The sequence below is a fragment of the Giraffa tippelskirchi genome, chromosome 4, assembly GCF_054371585.1.
Source record: "Giraffa tippelskirchi isolate mGirTip1 chromosome 4, T2T-mGirTip1v1.2.pri, whole genome shotgun sequence".
Classification (NCBI taxonomy): domain Eukaryota; kingdom Metazoa; phylum Chordata; class Mammalia; order Artiodactyla; family Giraffidae; genus Giraffa; species Giraffa tippelskirchi.
The window spans coordinates 165079642-165087516 of NC_137278.1; the positions used below are offsets into that span (position 1 = coordinate 165079642).

At 35.5% G+C, this 7875-nt stretch overlaps 1 protein-coding gene across 1 annotated transcript in view; it reads left to right on the forward strand.

Moving 5' to 3' along the window:
- Positions 1 to 7875, forward strand: part of HCFC2 (host cell factor C2) — a 57901-nt gene that overhangs the window by 49672 nt on the left and 354 nt on the right. The gene's annotated exons all lie outside the window — the stretch shown is intronic.

Below are 7875 nucleotides of genomic sequence, written 5' to 3' on the forward strand. Positions count from 1 at the left end.
ACAGCCAGTAGCTACCATGCACTTTATTTTTCGATTGCTTAATACATAAATGCACTATTAGGAGAATGTGCCAAAGGGAGTTTGTACTTTTGAAAGTCAACAGAATTCAGTAGAGTCAATGTCTTTCTCAGTTTATTTTGGGATTTGCATCACTTATCATTTTATTCTCCACTTATACAAATAATTATACCCAGTGAACAAAGTAACCGGTTAACCAGAATCATGCCAGTGGCTGAACCAACTTGGCAGAGCAGCACTCTAATACTGCCATCTCATTAGATCCTGACTCTCTGGGAATGTAATTAACTTCTGTGAAGAATAGCTTGTATTTATTCCTTTCTTCCTATTACTATGTACTTCTTCCCCACCAGTTATAATAATTGGCTGATTTGCAATGCAGAACAGTGGCTGAAATATCAGATGTTCCCTCTCTTTGTTGGTGAAATTGTATCACATAACCTTTTATTTTTTTTCTTTTAAAATGTTTGTTGAGAATAAAATGATCACACATGTCTTCAGCTTAAGAACTAGAATACCCTCAGATGTACACAGCTTCCCCACTTTGTCTTCCTTCCACACGTACCACATGAGGTAAACATTATTCTGGATTATTTGGTAACAACTCTCATGTTTTTATTTATGGCTTTGCATTCTATGTTATGTATCCCTAATAATATATTATTTAGATTTACTTGTTTCTGAACTTATATGTAAATGGTATCATGCTTTATATATTCTTCTGTGACTTTTTCTGACATTGTTTTTGAGATTCCTATCCATGTGTATGCATGTAAGTGTATTTCATTTGTTTTCACTACTGTATAGTATTCCATTGTATGACTGTACCACAATTTATTTATCTGTTCCCCTGTTCATGGAGGTTTGGATTGTTTTCAGTTTTGGCTATTCTGAATGACACTGCTATGAGCATTTTACCAATTACAGTGTAAGCTCCGTGTGGGCAGGGGTTTTGTCTTGTTTCATCTGCTTTTGTCTAAAACATTCACAATGTCTGGAACAAGGCTGGTACGTGGTGGATGCTTAGTAAATATCTGAGGAATGAGTGAATCTTTGTACATGTCACCTGGTGCACATGTGCAAGAGTTCTCTAGGGAAGTTGTTTTCAAATATGGTCCAGGGACTCGAGGACCCTGACACCCCTTCAGAGGGGAGTCTGTGAGGGCAAAACGATTTGCCTAAGAGTGCTAAAACATTATTTGTCCGCTTCACTCTCATTTTTCACATTTAATGTTTTCCAGATATATGATGACATCACTCTGACAGCTTAGCAAGGGTGTACCTGTATATTTTTGTTTTGAAAATGTTTAATTTCTAATATGGTAAATTTTGATAAGAATAAGCCACATGAACAACAAGCTCTTTGAGGTCCTCAATAATTTTTAAGGCTGTATAGAGGTTCTGGAGTAAAAATTTGAGAACTAATGCTCCAAAAAGCAGGTTTTATTTAGTCATGCTGAACTGTTTTCTACAGCATTTGTACCAGTTATGCTCCCACTGGCAGTGGTTGAGTGTCATTGCAAATGTTTAGATCTTAGCAAACACTTAATCTTGACTATCTTTTATATTTGCCAGTTGGGTGGCGATTATATAGTATCTTACGGTGGGTTTAATTTGCATTTCCCTGATTACTAATGAAATTGAATGTTTTTTCATATATAAACGTGTTTCCTCTTCGTGAAATGCCTGTTCATGTCTTTTACCCATTTTTCTGTTGATGTCTTTTATTTCATTGATTTATATAATTTCTTTATATATTCTGAACCCCAGTCCTTTGTCACTTAAATATGTTGTATGTATTTTTTCCCAGTTTATGTATTATCTTTTGTAATTGTATTGTACTGATTAGCTTGGAGAAAATTGATATCTTTTCAATAATGAGTCTTCCCATCCAAAAACGTTGTGTATTTCTCCATTTATTTTTTTAATATCTCTCAATAAACTTTGACTATTTTTCTCCATAAAAGCCTTCACGTCTTATATTAGTTTTCTTTCTAGAGTTTTATATATTTTTAATGCTATGGTAAATTTCTTAAAATTACACTTTCTAATCTAAGTGGTTCTTACTGATTATGGATATATTGTATCTATGTGTTGATTTTGCATCCAGCAACCATGCTAAATTTTTATTAGTTCTTATAATGTATTTAGATGTCTTTTGAGTTTTTTATATAATCGCATCATCTGAAATGGTGGCAGTTTTCTTCCTTTTCTTGAACATTCTCCCTTTAAAAAAATTTATTACATTCTTTACTTGCTAGGACCTGTAGTACAATGTTGAAAAGAACTGATGATGAACATCCTTGTCTCAGTCCCAGTTTAAAGGGAATGCTTTTAACATTTCAGTTGAGTATGTTTTATTTTTTTCCCACAAATGGCCTGTCCTCAGATTAAGGAGATTCTTTTCTATTTCTAGTTTGCTAATAGTTTTATTTTTTTTAATATTTATTTATTTACCTTCGTCAAGTCTTTGTTGCAGCTTGCAGGATCTTCCTTGCCTCATGCAAGATCTTTTGCAGCACACAGACTGTATTTGTGGTGTGTGGGCTTAATTGCCGTGTGGCATGTGGGGTCTTAGTTCCCCAACCAGGGATCAAACTCGCATCCCTTGCATTGCAAGGTGGATTCTTAAACCAGGGAGGTCCCCTGCTAATAGTTTAATATGAATGAATGTTGAATCTTATTGAATGCTTTTTTCTCATTTATTTAAAGGGATGAATTGTTTTAATGTTACTGCATTAAATTGATAGTTGACTTTTTAATATTGAACCCATCTTTAATTCCTAGGATAAACCCAATTTGGTCCTGGTGTGTATCCGTGTTAATACATTGCTGGACTCAACTTGCAAATATTTTCTTTAGGATTTTTGCCTCTACATTCATGAGTGAAATCAGCTTGTAATTCTCTTTTTATGTCCTGCATTGTCTGTTTTGGTGTCAAGGTTATACTAATCTTACTAAATGAGTTTTTCAACAGTCTGGAAGAGTTTAAGATTGGAACTAGTCTTCAAGCCAGTGGTCATTAAGAGCATGTAAACTGTTGATCCATTTCTTTGAGGGTTATAGCATCATTAAGATTTATTATTTTTGAGTCAGTTTTATTAAATTTAATAAATTCTTCTAGTGATTTCTCCATTTCATCTTAGTTTAAAACTTCTTGGTATTGTTATCCATATTATCTTTATATCATTTTAGTTTCCACAGAATATGTAGTTATGACTGTTTTTCATTCCTGTTAGTTTATTTATGCCTTCTCATTTTTTTTTTTTCATCATTAACCCTTCCAGAGGTTTGACTGGTTAACCCACTAGTCATTTTAAAAATGTATTTCCAAATGCTTGGGTGGGTTATAGTTGTCTTAATTGTTATATCTAATGTCATTTTGCCAGAGAATATGAACTATAAGATCTGAAATTTGAGACTAGCTTTATGATTTAGCTTGTGATCAGTTTTTATACATGTCCCATGTGTACATTGATAAGTGTATATTCCTCAGTTGAATATAGTGTCCATTAGATCAAATTTGTTAAGTTGTGCTGTGCAGATCTTCTTTACTGATTTATCTTATACTTGGTTTCTTATTTACTGAAGAGCCTCAAGATTTCTAGATTACTAGATTTCTCAGTTTCTCTTGAAGCTGTGTTTGCTTTTTCTTTGGGCTTTATTTTTAGATGCATGCTTAGTCACTCAGTCGTATCTGACTCTTTGCAACCCCATGGACTATAGCCCACCAGGCTCCTCTGTCCATGGGGTTCTCCAGGCAATACTGGAGTGGGTTGCCATTCCCTACTACAGGGGATCTTCTAACCCAGGGATTGAACCCACGTCTCTTATGTCTCCTGCATTCTTTACCACTAGCACCACCTGGGAAGCCCAACTTAGAACTTTTCCATCTCCCCGGTGAATTGAATTTTTTATAATTATGTAGTGACTCTGTGAATGCTGTTGCTTTCATCTTTTTGTTGTTACCTTTACTTACTATAGCAATATTTTGGTTAGTGTTTATCTGAGTATCTTAGATATTTCTTTAGCCTCACATTTTGATACACAAGACAACAGAAAACTTCGAATAGTTTGATACATTTACATCTACTGTGATTACAAATATAATTTGGACTTATTCCTATGATTTCTATTTTTATGCTCTCATATCATCTTTTTAAAATTTTTGTCTACTTTTCATTTTTCCCCTCCTGTTTTTTAAATTATTATATTTTTTATGAGTTGTTTTACAAGTGTTCTTTTTCTGTATAATCTTTTGCTCCTTATTCATATTTTCCATGCTTCTATTCCTTTATATCAATACATCATTAATTTTTCTTGTGTTGATACCAGTATTCATTGTGGGTGAGTATACTGTCTGTTGTATAAATCGTCTTGTTTTTCATTTATGGTGCCATTTCCCCTTGTGATACCCGAAATTTGTTTTCCTTGGAAAAAATAGGAATTACATGAAATATGGACTGAAATTGAGATCTTCAAGAGAATTGGTCTGTTCTGCCAAACACCTAGGGGCCACTGAGACCAATTTCAGTTATGACCTTGAAGATTCTCTGATTTCAGATCACGAACCTTGAGGGCTCACCAGTGATGATGAATTGGAGGGTGGTAGTGATTTAGCCCCCTGCCACTCAGCACCAAACAGCCAGGTTCCTCCTGCCCACTTCTCAAGTGGCAGCTCAGCTAGATTCCGGCTTGAGTGAGACTCAGGCTTTACTTCTAGTCCCCTAGCTACTGGTAGCTTCGTCTCCAGAGTTTAACAGAACTCCCATGGCAAAGGCAGGCTTTTGTGCTAGCTTCCCTTACAGGTTTCCTGTTTGCACTTCAGTTTTGGCATTTTGCAGATGCCTTCTACTTTCCTGTCAAGTCAGTGATAAACATTTTTTAAAAATATTAATACTACTTTAGATGTTTCTTACGTTTTTTCAGCATTTGGTTTTTTAAAGCAGGGGTTACTGAAGGTATCTAGACTGCCTTACTCTCAGAAAGGAAGCAGAAATTAAAATTTGCTTTACTTTGCCCTAATATAAGTAGGAAATATAATAGGTTGTAGTTTATTCAGAATTACAGGATGCCTTGTTCTCTCCATTGTACTGTCCTGGGAGACAGCACTTTTATGGTATGGAATTGTATAGAAAACTATTTTTTTAGTCACACTCTTCCTCCACAGTAAAGAATGGCTCTGCCATTTCCTTAAATGGCTATTAGCCCCAATATTACTTGTGTTGATTCGTGATTGCTTTGGTCTGGAAAAGAGGATTTGGTTTCTTATAAACCTAATATTGGGCATTATATATGCATGAATGGGCCATTTGACATACCTGTTCTGGCTGAAAGGCACTATCTGTTATGACTTGTCTGTTCCTAGCAACTTGTTTTCAACCAATTTATTGTTTAGTAGCTAAGCTGTATCCAATTCTTTTTGCGACTCTCTGGACTATAGCCCAAGAGGCTTCTCTGTACATGGGATTTCCCAAGCAAGAATACTGGAATGGATTTCCATTTCCTTCTCCAGGGGATCTTCCCGACCCAGGGATCAAATCCGAATTTCCTGCTTGGCATGCAGATTCTTTACCACTGAGCCACCGATTACCCAATGCTTAAAGGTTCAGGACTGTCTTTTCAGATGTGCTTTGAAATTGAGCCCTGGAAAAGAGGTGTAAAAGTAAGACACAAAATTGTTACCGTTTGCACTTAAGAGTACACTCAGGAAGACTTAAATTATGCCTTTTTAAAAGAGGCAAAAACATATGCTGTAGTGTCAGAGTTTTTTTAATCTATTTTATTTTTTTGGAAGATGGAGCATTATCTATCAACTTGTCATTTCAGCCCCTAAAACCAATACATAGCCATCAGGTCTCTATAGACACAGCCAGCACTTACTTTACTGACTTTATTTGGCATGCTTGGTGGCATTAAACTTGGCAAAGGAGTTCTTCCAGTACATTGCCTTGCACAGGTGTCTATTTGATATGCAGTGCAAAAGGAAATTGTCTTTGGAGTAAGGTCAGGGAAAGCTCTAACTGTATTAATAGGCAAGGTTATATCTTAAAATGCGACACCCAGAAGCCAGCAATATGAATCTATCCCAATGCCATCTGTAGTCCATGATTTGAAAGGATTCTGCCTTCTGGTTTTAAAATTCTTAAAATCAGGTATATAAAGCAGCACAGTCTTGAAAGAAACATCCAGGAGTCTATAGCAGCCAGCATATTGGCTATTACAATCCGTCTTGGGTGGCGCTATTTTCTGTGATGATTAGTAGTTTTACAAAAGTTTTAAAGGCTTTCCTAATGAAGTTTAAACTAAGATCTGAAGGATGAGTAGCTCTTAGCCAGGCAGAGGAAGAGAAAGAATGTTCTAGACAGAGGGAAGTTTATGTGTTTACAGCCATGGCAGGGTGGTGGGAAGAATCGAGGAACGGCACAATGAGTCAGCGGGCCAGGATGGCAGAACAGAGTGAAGCAAGAGGAAGCTCAGCTTGGTGAAATTAAGCAAAGTAACATTTCCAGCTCTAAAAGAAAGCATAAATTAAAACTGAGTATTTTTTAGACAGTATAGTACAGCCCTTTGAAAAACAAAGTTAATAGAGTTCTATTTTTTACTCAAGAACACACTGTATGACTTATAAGTTTAATGCTATATATTTATATGTAAATTATTACATAAACTAATATATAAATAGTCAAATACAGGGAGACCAAAAATATACATTTAAAATTGACTGGCTTTGGGAATTCCCTGGCAGTGTTTAAGAGTTGGTGCTTTCACTGCCAGGGGCCTGAGACTTATCCCTGGTTGGGAAACTAAGATCCTGCAAGCCGTGTGTGTGGCCAAAAATATAATGAATTAAAAAAAATTTTTTTTTCAGTAAAATAGACTAAGCTTTTGGTAGAAATCTCATCCAATAACATTTAAGTAACTCAGAAGCATAATTTACTACATAAATCAACAAATAATCATCTTGTTTTAGACTGCTGATAAGTTTCCCTAAGAGAAAATATATTTTCCAAGAAAATTTTACACTGCAAGATTTCATTCTTGGTGAATGGTAGAAACTATTTAAAAACACTTTAAAAAAATTTTTCATGCCTAATTGATACTGCTGTGAAATCCTTTTAGTTGGGCCTTCATAATAGCTGTGTTCAGTTAGCATTATTAAAGGTTAAGTGGTATTCCTGTGACCCAGTAAGGCAATCCAGAAAATTTGAAAGGAAAATACTGCATAGGTAGTATACAGTAAGAGGAAAAGAAATACAAATAGCTTAAAACATCATCATACCCAAGCATATGACGTTAGAAAGGTAGCATTAAAAAAAACTCTAGATCATCTCCATTATGAGGTAGTGAGGGTATATAGAAGCTACTTAAGTCCTTTCTTCTATGACTTAGTCACTGATACCCATGTCTCTCTTAGATACTCATAAAGCAGTATGTACACAATTATTTTAAAAACTCACTTGTAGATTAATGTAAGAGCTTATGTGGGCTTCCCTGGTGGCTCAGATGGTAAAGAATCTGTCTGCAGTGCAGGAGGCCTGGGTTCAATCGCTGGGTTGGGAAAATCCCCTGGAGAAGGAGCTTATATACTTAAGAAGTTCCAGGGAGGGATAAAACATGACATTCAATTACATGCAACATAGCCAGGTGAGAAAGCAGTACTGTCTCTCACATGCATCAGAGAGGACTATGGACGTGACACATGTAGATGGCCAATGTTCTTTCAGAGTCTGAAGCCCGGATAACCCAAAGTTGACCAATTTTACCTTTTCAAGTTTTAGTACTAATAGTGAATTATTAAATTTAGAATTTCGTTTTGGTATATATAGATGTAAATTTTAAAGTTGTTTAATTCCT